We start from the raw sequence: 14,200 nt of genomic DNA on the forward strand, positions 1-14,200 counted from the left end.
TGTGTTTAGCTCGAAGCCCTCGAGGAGAAATACTTGGGGACCCTGACTCGGATCCCGCACACCGGCACCACTAAACCGGAAGCCGCATCCGACGTGGAAATTCCTGAGGGTCCTCCCGTCGCCAAGCGGAAGAGAGGCGCAGCCTCCGGTTCGGCGCCCAAGCGTGCGCGCGAGACTCTCAGCGCCACGGCCACCAAGAAGGCCGAGAAATAAAAACAACGTCTTAAAGAAATCGACACCAACAAAACCTCGCAGGCTAGCCTCGAGCGTTTCTTCAACAAACCTGGGTAAGTGGCTGACTTCCGACTAACTCTCTTTGCGCAACTCAAGCTAAAATATGCTAAGTGTCACATTCCTTTTATTATGAAGCAAACCTGTCGGAAGCAAGCCCCCCAAGAAGAAGTCCAAGCCCTCGCCTGCCTCGATGCCCGATACGCCGGAGGTGGAGGTTCCGCCTAAGGCCTCATCCTCTACAGCTCGAATCCAAAGGACGTCATTAATCTTGATGACATCCCGCAAACTATCGCAAATTCCGGCCAAGATGCCTCCCCATCCAAACCTCCGCCCGAAGAACCTGAGAATACCTCGGCTGAAGCTCCAGCTAATGATGCCACAAAGAAACCGTTGCTGAGCGGTGCTACTGGTATGCCCCAAATGTACCCGCACTTGTTTCCGATACTTCAAAAGATTTCCCTAGCACAGCGTCGTGCGGACGTGACAAACTTTATGAATGAAGTGTGGGGGAACCCAGAGACGGAGCAACAAGATCTGACAAAGCTCGAAGACAATCTCCGAGTCTTCTTTGCCCAACACAAAGCCGTGCGCCAGGTAATACCAGCCCCCAAGCATTGGTTTAGATTTTTCCGAGTAATGTGTGTGAACCGATGCTTCAAATGTATCATCTTAATTGGATCTTGGCGGAAACTTAAAATTTCCCAGCACAAGAAGAAATTTTAACTTCGCGTCCAGCCCCCCAGATTTTAAGTTTCCGGCTAACAATTCGAACTTGCATCACAGAACACCCGTAAACTGCATGAAGATCTGCGTACGCTGGTGCTGGAGCAGAAGGCGGAGATCGAGAGGCTTCAGAAGAAGGAGGCAGATGACCAGCAGGCAATCGCAATCCTTGAAACTCGTTTGAAAAACAACGAGGGTATGGGCTCCGCCTTGCTTAAAGTTCATCAATGCACTCTTTGTTATTTTGAATATGTCTTTTTTATTTTAATCTTGCTTTCCGCCTTACAAAACAACTTGCCAAGTGCCCCTCCATCGACTCCATCTCCGCCGAGCTCGAAGTGCTAAAGATTGAGCATGCCTCCCTTGAAAAGTTCCTCAAGGAGTCATCCGAAAAGAAGACTAAAGCCAAGAAAGAGCTGGAGGAGAAACATGCGCAAGCTATGTCGGAACTGGTCGAGAAACTTAAGACGAGCAACTAGAGGATCAAAACTCTGGTGTCTAAGGCGAATAAATACGAGGCGGAGGCGTAGGATATCGACGAGTTGATCTTCCATAAGGACTTCATATTTCCGGCATCTTCATAGCATGCTTTTTGTCCCATCTCGGAAAATGACCATGCGATTATTTGTGTATATCAGCATGTCTCGGATTTAAATGGACGGAGGACTCCAGCCTTTCACGGACTGAAGCTTATGAAGAAGCTTGGAACTCCACTGATAATATCTTCAAAGCTTGTCGTGGCATCGCTAAGGCGATGTCCCTGAAAAGAGCCCGCACTACGGTCATCGATAGGATGACGAGACTAATGTATATGGTGCCGGATTAGATCAGGGATTGGCAAGAGTCGTCAGCTCGTGGAGCCGCCTCAATCGCCTTGGCCATGTGCAAATCGTACTTCCCCGCCATGAACTTTGCAACAGTTGCACGCGGAGTCCCCAAGGGCACCAACGTCAAGAAAGCTCTCGCGGAAACTCAAGGATTTGACACGCTCTTTGCCCAGCGAGTGGATCACTCCACGTGGTACACGAAGCATGCTCCTCCTCCTAGCTTCTCCGACGATGAGGAAGGTGGCGAGGAAGGCTTCGGGTCCAGCGAACATCGATCCGACGATGATCCTGACGAAGGTTCCGACAAGGATGGCACGTATCAAGCCTCGGAGGATGACCAAAAGTCTTCCGAGTAGTTCCTGAAAAACAATGAAATGCATCATTTTGGCCCCTTTGTGGGTTTGTAATAATACTAAGTATTTGAAGTAGCTAGGACGAAACATATGCATGTGGGCGGAAAACACTTATCCTAAGATCCGTTTATAACTTATGTATGCATGTTTCGTTCGCTTGGAAAGCAAGTGCTAGTTTCTAAGTTTTCCGGCTTGCTTATTTGACCTTCCACGAGCCGGAAGACCTTTATGCGGAAAATGCTTGCCGGCGGCGACGAAGCCCAATGGAGATTCGTCAATAACCACGGAAACAAGCCCTCAGCCGAGGTGCCAGAAATCGTTGCCAGGAATCCATAAGTTCGCAACAGAAAACTCATCCACCAGAAAACTTTTATACACGCCTAGGCGGAAACATCCAGCTCTGCGTTTTTAGTCGGAAAACATACACGATCCAAAAATGAACAACTAAAGGAGGCAAAAGACTCAAGGGGTGAACCATATGCTTTCTTTCATTGATTATGTATCATAACTATTACAAAGTATGTAATGCAAAAAAAATTGCTAAGTGTGGAAAGGACGTAGTTGTGCTATATTCCAGGGATGGTCTGTTTCATCGTATATGTCACCCGGATCCTTCCTCTTGCATTTCCGGTACCAATTAGCTGGTCTATCCTTTATCTCGTGGAAATCAACAAGGTAGTAAGATCCGTTATGCAACACTTTGCTGATGACAAAAGGTCCTTCCCAGGGAGATTGCAGCTTATGTTCTTTCACCTGCCGAAGGCGGAGGACCAAATCACCTTCCTTAAATGAGCGATTACAAACTCGACGACTATGATAGCATCGGAGTTTCTGCTGGTAAATGGTGGAGCGTTGGTCAGCTAGATTCCAAGCCTCTTCGATCAAGTCCACAGATAGTTGTCGAGCCTCGTCAGCGGTTTCTTCATTATAGGCGAAAACTCGCGGGGGAATCATGGATGTTGTCGGAGGGGAACACAGCTTCAGAACCGTATACTAGGAAGAAAGGTGTAAATCCAGTTGACCTGTTAGGGGTAGTTCATAAACTCTACATAACAAAGTCTAACTCCTCAGCCCAAGCTCCGGCTGCGCGGCGCAGTGGCTCTTCAAGGCGAGGTTTGACTCCGGTTAGTATGAGGCCGTTGGATTGCTCGACCTTCCCATTGGATTGTGGATGAGCCACAGATGTGAGGTCAAGCTAGATCCCTACGTCATTGCAATAATCCTTTAGTTCTCCCTGAGCAAAGTTTGTGCCATTATCTGTGATTATGATGTGTGGGATGTCGTATCTCACTACGAGGCTGCAAACGAATTTTAGTGTCGTAGCACCATCGGCTTTTCTCACTGGCTTTGCCTCGATCCACTTACTGAACTTGTCAATAACGACCAAGAGGTACTCAAAACCGCTAGGAGATGATTTCTTTAATTTTCCGACCATATCAAGCCCCCAGACCGCGAACGGCCAAGTGATAGGGATGGTCTTCAGCTCCTGAGCCGGAGCGTTTGATTGAGTAGCATAGTACTAACAACCTCGGCAAGTTTTCACTATCTTCTCAGCATCTTCTTTAGCTGTTAGCGAGTAAAAACCTTGTCGGAAAGCTTTTGCAGCGAGGGACCTGGGAGCGGCGTGATGCCCGCAATCACCTGCATGGATCTCTCTGAGGATTTCGATGTCATCTTTATTTGAGAAGCATTTAAAAAATACCCCATTTGCACTTCGTTTATAGAGTTGTCCATCAACTATTGTGTAGGATCTTGCTCGTCTGACGACCTATCGTGCGAGGACTTTGTCCTCCGGCAACTTCTGGTCAATGAGGTAGTCCAAGAAAGGTTGGGTCCAAGCCGGAATGATTGCCATCACCTCCTTGGCCGGAGACACCGCACATCTGGGTTTTCCGAGTTAGTGTCCTTTACCGAGGGTGTCCGTAAACGCTCAAGGAAAATTCCAGGCGGAATGGGTTTCCTGCCAGATCCGAGCTTGGACAGCATATCTGCCACTGTGTTGTCATCTATCCTAACGTACTTGACCTCATATCCAAGGAAGCACTTGGCGATCTCGTCAACTTCATCTCTGTAGGCCGCCATAACGGAGTTTCTGGCGTTCCAGGTTCCGGCTACTAATCTCCGCAGCATATGATGTGCTTGATCCCAATTTCCTTAGTGATGCGCAATCCGTGTAGTAGAGCCTCGTATTCCGCCATGTTATTTGTGGCTTCGAAGTGAATTTGTAGAACATATTGCAGTTCTTCTCCAGTTGGTGGCTTCAGGGTAACTCCAGCCCCCCGAGCCTTGATGCTGCTTGGATCCGTCAAAATGCATGACCCAAGCTTCAGGTTCCGGCACACGTGTGCCCTCCGACGCTTCAGTCCAATCAATGAAGAAATCCGCCAAATTTTGGGTCTTGATCGATGTCCTGGCTTTGTAGTTGATGTCAAAGGCAGAAAGTTCTATGCCCCACTTTGCTATGCGCCCTGTTGCGTCGGAGTTGTTGATGATGGTTGACAATGGAGCTTTGCTCACAACTATCACAGGATGCTCCTGGAAGTAGTGTCTCAACTTCCGGCTACCTAGGAATACTGTGTAGGCTAGCTTCTGAAAGTGAGGGTATCTTTGCTTAGATTCCGTCGGGACCTCGCTTATGTAGTAAAATGGCCTTTAGACTTCGTGCTCTAGCCTTCTTCCTTTCACTCCACCATGATAACGAGACTGATGACCTTGTTGGAGGTTGCCAGGTAGAGGAGCATAGGCTCTGACTCAGTCGGAGCTGCCAAGATAGGCGGGGAAGAGAGTATGTCCTTCAACCCCTGCAGTGCTGCATCTGTTGCGTCGTCCCAGACAAATTTGTTTGTTTTCTTCAGCAGCTTGTATAAAGGTAGTGCTTTCTCGCCAAGATGGCTAACAAATCTACCGATTGCAGCGATGCAGCCAGTTAATCGTTGCACATCTTTGAGAGAAGTTGGCCTTTTGATGTTCAAGATAGCCTTGATTTTTTTCGGGTTTACTTAAATGCCTCTATGAGATACAATGAAGCCAAGGAGTTTTCCAGCTGGCACGCCAAAGACGCACTTTAGCAGATTCAACATCATCTTGTACCGTCGGAGATTCTAGAAGGTTTCCTTGAAGTCGCTGATCAAGTCAGATCCTTTCCGGTTCATGATCGCGATGTCATCAACGTAAGCGTGCATGTTCCGGCCAATTTGATCCTTCGCAATTTTCAAACAAAAAGGCATGGTGACATAGCAGTAAGTGCCAAAGGGTGTGATGAACGAGGTCGCCTTTTGGTCAGACTTCTTCATCCGGATCTGGTGATACCCGGAATATGCGTCAAGAAAACACAGATGTTCCGCCCCTGCCGTTGAATCAATGACTTGATCAATGCGCGACAAAGGGAACGGATCCTTCGGACAATGCTTATTCAAGCCAGAGTAATCGATGCACATTCTTAGTATTTCAGAATTCTTTTTGTGTACAAGGACGGGGTTTGCGACCCAATCACTATGGATAACTTCTACTACAAATCCTGCCTCTAGTAACTTTGCTAATTCCATCCCTATGGCGCGACGCTTATTATCTCCAAAGCGCGACGCTTATTATCTCCAAAGCGATGCATATCTTGCTTCACCGGTTTTGCACCCGGATTTATGTTGAGGTAGTGCTCGGCGAGTTCCCTTGGTACTCCAGACATATCAGAAGGTTGCCATGCGAATATATCCATGTTAGCTCTGAGAAACTCGACGAGCGCGCCTTCCTATTTAGGTTCTAAGCCAGCTCCGATAGACACTTCCTTGGTGGCGTCACCTTCGATTAGGTCAACCTTCTTGGTGTCTATCGCGGCCTTGAACGAGGTCTTCTGTTCGGAGATCTGCTTATTGGTGGTATGCATCTCTTTTGGATCCACCGGGGCCCTGTAGCCTTGCAGCTCCTCTCCAGATATCACATATTTTGCAAAGACGGCTTTGCCCTCCTTGCAGTCTCGAGCTTTCTTGTAGTCTCCGGATACGGAATCATACCGTTAGGACCCGAAATCTTGAGCTTGTTGTAGATGTAGCACGCCCTTGCGTGAAACTTGTGGTAGGTGGGCCTGCCGAAGATAACATGGTAGGAGCTCTTGAAGGGTACAACCTCAAACGTGATCATCTCTTTACATAAATTATTAACATCGCCGAAGGCCACGGGAAGTTTGATGCTGCCCAGAGAGTTTGCCTTTTTACCCGGAACCACACCATGGAACTCCGTGGTGTTGTGCTTGAGCTGCTCCTTGGTAAGGTTCATTTTCTCCAGAGTCTCCAGGTACATGATGTTCAGGCTGGCTCCGCCGTCTATGAGGCACTTGGAGAAGTCATACCCATCGATGCGGGGGCTCACAACCAAAGCATAACACTCTTTAGGGATGACAGTGAGATGATCCTTCCTTTCGAAGGTGCACGGGCTTTCCGACCACTTGACGTACTGCGGCATAGCCGCAAGCATGGCATTTAGGATCCGGAGGGCTGATTTCTTGGCCCTGACTGTCGGAGTTCCGAGGAAGGTGTGGTATGCTCCAGCACTCTTTTTGACGAAGGGGTTGGATTTGTTAGTTGCGGAACCCTCTTTGGGATCCGGCGAAGCGTCATCCTCTTCCATCGCCTCAGAGCTGTCCTCGTCCTTCTCCTTATTCTTGCCCTTGCCTCCTTTGCCGCGCGGGCGGTGCTTCTGGTCGCGCTTGTATCCTGCTTCTGAGTTAGATTTGAGGTCATTGACCCACTTGCAGTTGCGATTGGTGTGGGAGGACTTGCTAGTAGCCGGATCTACGTGGGCTATGCATGGAATATCCATGTACTCTTCATAAGTTTGGGGAGCGCGGAACCCAGCGGCGGTGACTTCGTCAGCCTGCTATTGGCCCCTGCCGGCACCGCCACCACGTTCGTGACCTCTTCCACCTCCTGGACCTCCGCGTTGGAACATCATGGCAACCATGTCGGATCCGCCGCTTTTCTGGTCGTCAGAGGGGTTCTTCCGCTTATTGTTGCTGCTTCCGCCGTTATCATGGTTCTTCTTTTGCTGATGCGGAGGTATGGATGTGGGTGCGAGTTCTCACCTGCGTCGTCATCAGCGGCGGTGTGAGTGCTGGCAATGCCGATCATGTCATCTAAGGTCAGATTGTTCTCGTTGATCAGGCAAGTTAACTTGTGCCGGAGCAGCCCTCCTCGCTGTAAGCCACCTACGAAGGCGTGCATAGTTGTGCGGTTATCTACGTTCTTGCACTCGTTTCTTGTTGCTAACCATCGAGTGAGAAAATCTCGAGGGTTTCATTTTTCTTCTGGATACATGCCTGCAGGTCGCTTATTGTGGCAGGTCTCATGTAGGTACCCCTGAAGTGTTTCTCGAAAGCGATCTTCAGGTCAAACCAACAAAAGATTGTGTTTTCCGGAAGGTCACTGAGCCAAGTACGGGCTGGGCCAACAAGGTACAACTGAAGCATGCGGCAGGCTACATTGGGGGTCCCTCCAGCAAAGCTGACTGCGTTAAAGAAGTCCTCGATCCAGGTATCGGGCCTTTCACTGCCATCGTCATGCTTCAGATTTCCGGGTAGCTTGAGACTCAAGCCTTTTGGCTTTGGCTCCTCTCGGATCATCTTGCCGAAGCACTTTGGGCCAATGTATTCAGATCTATATTCGTTGAGACGTTCCCGTCCATCGCGCGGGCCGTTGCGGGCGGGAGATTTTGAGCGTGAGCGCGATCTCTGGCCTCCACCTCCGCCTCCACTTCCTCCACTAGGTGGTGGGGAGGGAGACCTGCGAGGGGGCCGATGGGACCTTTTGCTTCCGCCTTTAGATTCTCTGCGCCCTTCTGGCTGCTGACTCCGGCTTCGGTGGCTACCTTCTCCATGGTGGCGGTCGCCTCCCTCATTCCGGCTTCGGCGTGGCTCAGGCTCGCGATCTTCGTTCCGGCTCCGACGCGGCTCCGGCATGCGCTTCGTGTTCCAATTCCTCTGAGGGGCTGTGTTTTCGCGGATGTTAATTCCACCAGGCCCATGGGGTCTGGTGTTTCCAGCTGGACTGCGTCGGCGAGGTGGCGGAGGAGGATGCGGGGTCCGGGGTGGAGGTGACGGATTCTGGTACTTGTCCCTGCCAGTGTACATCGGACCTTTCCCTTTGTTTGGGTCCATCGGAGTTGATTTTGAGGGTACGTGGATCGGATTTGGATCCTATATCTTATATTTACTAATTGTAGGCACCATACGAGACACCACATTAATCCACATCATCAGAATAATTAAGACAATTAGATCTAAAATTTACGGCTACGATTAGTCGAGAAAGTCATGATTTATAATGTCCAAAAAAAGTTACGTAGACACGTTTGTTTAATTATAGACGTAACATATCCTGCCAAACCCATATACAGCTGACCGTGGGCTTCAACAACCACGAGGTTCACATAATTTGTCTCCTTCATGTTGATTGCAGGTTCAAAAAAAGATCAGTAGAGTCCAACCAATACACGTCTGCCCAAAATCATATTTATGTATCTATCCGGTGTATTTTGTTATAACTACCAGATTTTCCTTTTCTAATAAACGACTGAGATATACGCCGGCAGAAAATCTTGATAGATTTGATCCGTTTTGAAAAAACAATTATGGACGACGGGGCTTGCACGTCTGGCGTCTCCGCGGTCGTACGCTTCTGCTCCGGTGTTCCCCCCAGAGGAAAAGTGGAATCGTCAAAACACATGAACGGTTGAGATCGCGCGATACCTGTTCGGATTCAGGGTTAGTTTTGTAATTTCACGTTTCTGACAGATACGTAAAAGCCCTGTACAGGCCCGTATGGCCCGCGACTGTGCTGTACGTATTCTGTGAACCGTCGTGTACGTGGCGTAGTCACGTGCGTGTACCGAAGCGGAAGGGACATATAAAACCTTCGTCGGCTGCTCCGCCTCCCTCGCCCCACCATTTCCCCCCCAAATCAGGTACGGAGAAAACCCTCTCCCTCGGCCACTTCGTCTTCTCCACTCCCTCTCCACTGCCAGTTCTCTTCTTTAATCCCTTCTTCTCCGCGGATTTCCGTCGAATCGGAGGCCGATGGAGGGTAGCAGCTCCACCGCGAGGGCGGCCGCCGCTGCCTTGGTCAAGAACACCGGCGTGGCGGAGGCAGATGTGGTGTCGGGTGGATGCAGCCGTCGTGGTGCGGCCGCGTCGGGCGGAGGCTTGGTGCGACGGCGGCGGATGAGCAGGGAGCACGGATTCGGCGGCGAGATCGTGACAGATCTGAATGCGCAACCAACGGTGGAAGACCCTCTGGTATGTGCTATCCTCTCAACTCCTCAGCTTATTTGCCCTTATTTGATGGTGATTAGGGTTAGATGAAACCGAAGAATAGACGAATCATATGATTTGTGATTAGGGCTTACTGTGGACCAAATGGATCTAGCAGACTGTCCTGTGGTTTGTGTATGTTGGCAAGGGGTTTTTAAATCTGGTTTGACATCCGTGTGCATTCGTAGTTAAGGGGGGTTTTTTGTCATGTGACCCCAATTTATATACCGTGTGCACAATTTATCTGGTTTGATTACTGTGTGCACAATTTATTTGTTAGTAGTAGCATCAATTGTTTGCTACAGAGCTTCATTAGTATGTTTTTTATTACATGATTGCATAATTGCTTTAGGGATTCACATTGATTTGTAAATCTATGGTAATGCTATTGTGCTCCAGGAGTGTTATCTTGCTATGATGGCAACAACATTGACATAATAATTTGTTACCTGCTATGGGAAAATATGTAGTTACTATAATTGTACATCACCACAGTATGAATAATAGCATGTGTACCTATTATTTGAAATGGTATGATTTGGCAGGACCTCCACTTACGGGTGTTAGAAGCTAAAAACCCCTAAATGCTGCTTAGTTAACATCTTATGGTGATAATTATTGCTTATTATTATGAGTGCTTGCTGCTCCAGGGGCATTCCCATTTGTGCATAAGATATTTCCCTTTTCAGAATGTGTTGTAATCTATTAATTCCACCTGTATTAAACATGCTTTATGTAGTAATATTTAACATGCTTTGTATAGTAAGGTATAGTTGTCATGTATTGAAAGTACAGTTGTAAATTAGAATGTGCTACATTTCTTTGAAGCACCTATAATGTAGTAATGATTGCTATAGAATCTGGACTCTATTTCCTCTATGAAATTTATTATTAAGAGCAACATTATGGTAAGGTGAAACATAATATTGACTATGATTACTCTATGATATTAAGATCAGTATTAATGATAGGTTGACGGAATTATGTTTCACCTTAACATAGTAGGAGAAATATAATGTTACTTGGCCTGTTATTGTAATGATTGCAATAAGGATTTGTAGTATATGTGTTATGCTGCTATGATTGCAATTTAGATTGACATAATAATTTGTATATATTCCATCAGCTTGGTGAGACCTCCTCTGTACGCAAGAGGAAGTTTGAGGAGTTTGATGACTCGGAGGACTCTGGCCACTCCTACATTTCCTGCGAGGTCGAGTCCGGGGACGCCGTGTCAGTAAGAGAGTATTCTCAATATTGATTGTGCATGGTTGACAAGTTTATTGAACTCATTGCTGTACAATAGTTGTGACATATGATTGTGACATTGTTGTTTTGCAGTACAACTCAGATGCTTCATCTGATAATGAAGTCAGCAAGTACAATGTGTTGTCATATGAGAAGAAGGTGGAGGAGAAGATCTGGGCTGAGGGAATCAGTGCTTAGATGAAACCTGATGGGAGGTACTACTGCAAGTTCCATCCCTCCAAGCAGGTTCCTAGGGATGGTATGCGTGAAGGACTTGTTGGCCATGTGAAGGATGTGCACCCGAAGGATCTCCGCGACAAGGCGAACCATGCTGCCACTGAGGAAAGTACTGGAGTACTATGGTCAGGATTGACTGAATGCCTGAAAAAGTTAGTGAAGAAGTACATCATCAGTAGATATGATGATGTTAAGTAATGTATGTTATTAAGAACTGCTAGTTTATGTGTGCACCTTCTGTTATGGTGCGGTAACTATGTATGGACTTGCTAGGCATGTGAACTTTAGCTATGGTAGCTATGTATGCACTGTACCAGTGTGCTAGATGGTATGTGGCACACTGTGTTTGCTTTTGCTGGTTCTTCACTTTGTTATAAGATAAGTGAAGTTATGGATGGCTACAAAGTATTGTCAGCCTTTTTATCTACCATCCATGTTCTGTTGGAAAAATGGTAGTCCATAAATATTATCTTGTTTGCAAGGAAATGGTAATTCTAAAATTTTGCTTGTTTGAAAATTTGATAGTTCGAGTAATATTGAGTTATGTACCAATTTGATCTCTGTCATAATGTATTCAATAGTTAAAAAAACATAGTAGATAAGTTACATGAATGAATAGCAAGCCGCTATGTGATGAGAATAGCAACCACCAATGTCATGAGAATAAAACAGAGTAGCAATTTCATATGTTATTTGTATCTGATATTTCATATGTGAATTTAAAAAATCGAATTTGTAAAAAGTTCATATACAGAAAATGTACAAAATATGCATTGAAGGTTGGCAGATCAACCCAACCTTGTATGTTTTCATTAATTTGTTTTAGAATTGTCCTTTATCAAAATATATACTTGAAAGTATAGTGATTTTTCGACCTCCTCCAAATCACCTCAAATTTTTATCACATTGTATGTAACATAAGAAAACATGGAATGTGACGATTTTTTTCATTTTGAATATTTTTGAATTACTAATGGATGCTCCATGGTTGGGAGGTGCCGATACAAGGGTTTTAGGGTCAAAATGGGTGTACCATGGCCTAAAACATATCCAACCACCTTGGATGGGGCCAATATTTGGCACACTTGTGCATGGTGGTGTGCCCCACCCTTTTTGGATTGGTGTTTTTAGGTTGGTTTTTACATTCATGGTGATCCCATGGTTGGGAGGTGCCGATACTAGGGTTTTAGGGTCAAAATGGTCTACCATGGCCTAAAACATACCCAACCACCTTCGGTGGGGCCAATATTTGGCAAACTTGTGCATGGTGGTGTGCCCCACCCTTTTTGGCTTGGTGTTTCTAGGTTGGTTTTTACATTCATGGTGATCCCATGGTTGGGAGGTGGCGATACTAGGGTTTTAGGGTCAAAATGGTCTACCATGGCCTAAAAAATATCAAACCACCTTGGATGGGGCCAATATTTGGCACACTTGTGCATGGTGGTGTGCTTCACCCTTTTTGGCTAGCTCTTTCTAGGTTGGTTTTTACATTCATGGTGATCCCATGGTTGGGAGGTGGCGATACTAGGGTTTTAGGGTCAAAATGGTCTACCATGGCCTAAAACATATCAAACCACCTTGGATGGGGCCAATATTTGGCACACTTGTGCATGGTGGTGTGCCCCACCCTTTTTGGCTTGGTGTTTCTAGGTTGGTTTTTACATTCATGGTGATCCCATGGTTGGGAGGTGCCGATACTAGGGTTTTAGGGTCAAAATGGTCTACCATGGCCTAAAACATACCCAACCACCTTGGGTGGGGCCAATATTTGGCACACTTGTGCATGGTGGTGTGCCCCACCCTTTTTGGCTTGCTCTTTCTAGGTTGGTTTTCACATTCATGGTGATCCCATGGTTGGGAGGTGGCGATACTAGGGTTTTAGGGTCAAAATGGTCTACCATGGCCTAAAACATATCAAACCACCTTGGATGGGGCCAATATTTGGCACACTTGTGCATGGTGGTGTGCCCCACCCTTTTTGGATTGGTGTTTCTAGGTTGGTTTTTACATTCATGGTGATCCCATGGTTGGGAGGTGGCGATACTAGGGTTTTAGGGTCAAAATGGTCTACCATGGCCTAAAACATATCAAACCACCTTGGGTGGGGCCAATATTTGGCACACTTGTGCATGGTGGTGTGCCCCACCCTTTTGGCTTGGTGTTTCTAGGTTGGTTTTCACATTCATGGTGATCCCATGGTTGGGAGGTGCCGATACTAGGGTTTTAGGGTCAAAATGGTCTACCATGGCCTAAAAAATATCAAACCACTTTGGCTTGGTGTTTCTAGGTTGGTTTTCACATTCATGGTGATCCCATGGTTGGGAGGTGCCGATACTAGGGTTTTAGGGTCAAAATGGGTCTACCATGGCCTAAAAAATATTGGCCCTAAAACCCTAGTATCGGCACCTCCCAACCATGGGATCACCATGAATGTGAAAACCAACCTAGAAACACCAAGCCAAAAAGGGTGGGGCACACCACCATGCACAAGTGTGCCAAATATTGGCCCCACCCAAGGTGGTTTGATATGTTTTAGGCCATGGTAGACCATTTTGACCCTAAAACCCTAGTATCGCCACCTCCCAACCATGGGATCACCATGAATGTAAAAACCAACCTAGAAACACCAATCCAAAAGGGTGGGGCACACCACCATGCACAAGTGTGCCAAATATTGGCCCCATCCAAGGTGGTTTGATATTTTTTAGGCCATGGTAGACCCATTTTGACCCTAAAACCCTAGTATCGCCACCTCCCAACCATGGGAACACCATGAATGTAAAAACCAACCTAGAAAGAGCTAGCCAAAAAGGTTGGGGCACACCACCATGCACAAGTGTGCCAAATATTGGCCCCATCCAAGGTGGTTTGATATTTTTTAGACCATGGTAGACCCATTTTGACCCTAAAACCCTAGTATCGCCACCTCCCAACCATGTAGCATCCACTACTTATTCCAAAATATCTAAAAATGAAAAATATCTTCACATTCCATGATTGTTTGTGTTACATACCATGTCTACAAAATTTGAGGTGATTTGGAGGAGGTCGAAAAAATCACTTGCTTAAAAAATGGGGCTAAAGTTATACCAAACGGTCCGTCGTAGAGCAAGTGATTTTTTCGACCATCTCTAAATCACCTCAATTTTTTTATAGGCTCCCGTGTATGTAATATCAATTATTAATAAAAAACATTTAAAAATAAAGTTCACAAGAATAATGTGGGGTACACCATGGCTAGTTGCACCCAGACACCCGAAACATAGGGTTTTAGGCGAAAA

This window comes from Lolium rigidum, chromosome 1, assembly GCF_022539505.1.
Source record: "Lolium rigidum isolate FL_2022 chromosome 1, APGP_CSIRO_Lrig_0.1, whole genome shotgun sequence".
Lineage (NCBI taxonomy): Eukaryota > Viridiplantae > Streptophyta > Magnoliopsida > Poales > Poaceae > Lolium > Lolium rigidum.